The sequence below is a fragment of the Syngnathus floridae genome, chromosome 17 (genome assembly GCF_059516105.1).
Source record: "Syngnathus floridae isolate MCC-2025c chromosome 17, RoL_Sflo_1.0, whole genome shotgun sequence".
NCBI lineage: Eukaryota > Metazoa > Chordata > Actinopteri > Syngnathiformes > Syngnathidae > Syngnathus > Syngnathus floridae.
The window spans coordinates 10,614,318-10,617,500 of NC_142429.1; the positions used below are offsets into that span (position 1 = coordinate 10,614,318).

Below are 3,183 nucleotides of genomic sequence, written 5' to 3' on the forward strand. Positions count from 1 at the left end.
ATATATACTGTATATATATATACAGTATATATATACTGTATATATATATACTGTATATATATATATATATACAGTATATATATATACTGTATATATATACAGTATATATACTGTATATATATACAGTATATATATACTGTATGTATATATACAGTATATATATACAGTATATATACTGTATATATATACAGTATATATATACTGTATATATATACAGTATATATATACTGTATATATATATACAGTATATATATACTGTATATATATATACTGTATATATATATATACTGTATATATATACACTGTATATATATACTGTATATATATACTGTATATATATACTGTATATATATATATATATACTGTATATATATATATATATATAGTATATATATAGTATATATATATATATAGTATATATATACTATATATATACTGTATATATATACTGTATATATATACACAGTATATATATATACTGTATATATATATACTGTATATATATATACTGTATATATATATACAGTATATATATATAGTATATATATACAGTATATATATACTATATATATATATATATATACTATATATATATACTGTATATATATATATATACAGTATATATATACTGTATATAAAGACAGTAGGGTAGGGGGCGGGGCTTCGCCCCGCCCCCTACCCTACTGTCTTTTTGTAGGGCAGGGGGCGGGGCTTCGCCCCTACCCTCCTGTCTTTTTGTGGGGTAGGGGGCGGGGCCATTTCGATAGGGCCCCGCCCCCATCGAAATGGCCCCGCCCCCTACCCTACTGTCGTTTTGTAGGGCGGGGCCAGGGGCGGGGCCAGCTGCATCGCCCCGCCCACTTGCAGGCGGGGCCACACTGGGCGTTTACACATAAATAAATGCGTCGACATGCAACCTATATGCATGTATTCAGACGCTCACAAAAGTGGGCCGGAGAAAGTTCCCACCGCTGGGATCGAACCAGGGCTGTATGGGGCATGAGGCCGTGTCACGAACCGGTCGGCCAGCGTGACTTGGCAATCGGCGGCCGCCAGTTCTCTTTTGTACTTACCCAGCACGCGCGGAGCGTAATACTGAACGTATAAGAATAACTCGAAGTGAAAGCGGGGTCACTGCCGAGCTCGCCACGCTTGGCGAGTGGCTCCGTCGCTGCGCTCGAACACCTGAGACCCAGGGTTCGATTCTCCACCCCTGCTGCCTGCGCCGCCTGCGCCGGCTGCGCCGCCTGCGCCCCCTGCCGCCTGCCCCCCCTGCTGTCTACACCGCGCTGCGAAGCAAACAACAATGCGCAGACTATGAAGGAGTTGACGTTTGTCAATACTCCCTCCTTGGAGCAAATATATAATCAATAACTTTTTTAAACTTTAGTACGTTTTTTTAAACTTTTTGTAACTAAATTTCTAGGCTGTTCTAAAACACCATCTGGTATGCTTGATACACATTAGCGGAGGTGTAAAAAACGGGCAACCCCCAGCCTCGGGTTCGGATACGGCATTGCTCAAATTGGCAAATCTTAGCAAGCTACAGAAGACTTTCTGCATCACATGAATATTTTTTTAGCATGTGGTTTGGAAGTTTATTATGCAAATGAATTTGCTTGCTTTGTACATTTTAGAGACACGCACATTGGCGAGATAGCGGCAGTACTTATGTGTATTTGTTAGGTTGATTTGGGCAGAACAAACCGCAAAAGACGGGTCACATTGACCCAGCTGTCTGATTGGGGGCGCCTATCATTTGTAATGTACTTAAAAATTTAAATGATTAAATTTGTTAAAAATTATCACATACAGTTAAATAGAGCATCAGACAGGTTGAGGCAAATATCTAGCATGTGGTTTAGACGTCTATCATGCAAATGAGTTTTTGTACTTTTAACACACATGCACACTGGCGAGATAACGGCAGTACTTCTTTATTTCTTAGGTTTTGGGCAAAACAACGAAAGGTGCATCACATTGACCCAGCATCAGACAGGTTGAGGCAAATACGCTGCTACTCGGTGGCAGCACTTGGAATTCATCTAGCCTTTCTGATATGGTCAATTTCATGAGGATGCCGGTATGAATAAGAACACTCTGGCCTTTATTTCACTCTGAACTGGGTAGTACCATCCAGTACATGTACCAAGGCTGGCCATGTAGTTACGCAACTGCTTTGAATTGAAAGCTAAGGTCCTGGAAGTTACACGCTATGTTTATACATTCAATTGACTATAGCAGCAACCTGGACTGGACAGCAGCAGCCTTCTTTGTAGTCAGACAGCCAATGGGGACGCCAAGCCCTGCAACAAAACATGCAAGAAGTTTCACATTCAAGAGATGGACCATCGATTGAGGCACATCGCGAATGATGACACCAAAGTTGACTTTATTTACAAGACCACCAACAGGAAGCAAACACACCACTGTTTAGTGTAGTTACGCAACTGCTTTGAATTGAAAGCTAAGGTCCTGGAAGTTACACACTGTGTTTATAAATTCAATTGACTATAGCAGCAACCTGGACTGGACAGCAACAGCCTTTTTTGTAGTCAGCCAATGAAGACATCAAGCCCTGTAACAAAACATGCAAGAGATTTCACATTCAAGAGATGCACCATCGATTGAGGCACATTGTGAATGATGACTGACACCAAAGTAGACTTTATTTACAAGACCACCAACAGGAAGCAAACACACCACTGTTGATTTTATTCACAAGAATGCCCACATGATGCATGACGATTCAAAACAAACCAAACAATGGCTCTGACTAGATTCAAGTAACAGCTTTTACTCGTACAGAAAAATGTACCAACATTCTGCAAGATTCTGAGTTCGGTGGCCATTTTAAAGCAGGGTTGAAAAAGATAACTTACTGATCGCAACAGAGACCGTTTGTACACTTGTCGTTTGCATCTATGGGTGTCTGGCTACTTGGCTTTTGTCAACAATTTAGAATGCATGCAGCTTTTCTTTGTGTAGTTAAAAAAAATAAAATAAAAAGCCTGACACTGCATATTTAACAAGTCAATTTTGTTTCAGCCTAACTTTACAATTGTCTTGTCATTGAGAATGTCTCAAATGATTCCAGTTTGTATGCACGATAGACTGCCAATGCCAATGTTTAAAATGGACCACTTGAATTCAGTTCACAGTTTAATTGCAGTTCAGTGGTAC

The 3,183-nt window shown here is 39.4% G+C and overlaps 1 long non-coding RNA gene across 7 annotated transcripts in view; it reads right to left on the reverse strand.

Moving 5' to 3' along the window:
* Positions 1–1,921: 1,921 nt before the first annotated feature.
* The window catches only part of LOC148384464 (uncharacterized), an 11,738-nt gene continuing 10,476 nt past the window's right edge, over positions 1,922–3,183 (reverse strand). For 6 of the 7 annotated variants that reach the window (XR_015853525.1, XR_015853524.1, XR_015853527.1 and 3 more), the window contains one exon: positions 1,922–2,306. This is a non-coding gene — a long non-coding RNA (uncharacterized LOC148384464). Of the gene's footprint in view, positions 2,307–2,524; positions 2,579–3,183 lie in introns of all 7 variants that reach the window. The other variant, XR_015853523.1, reaches the window with a different exon arrangement.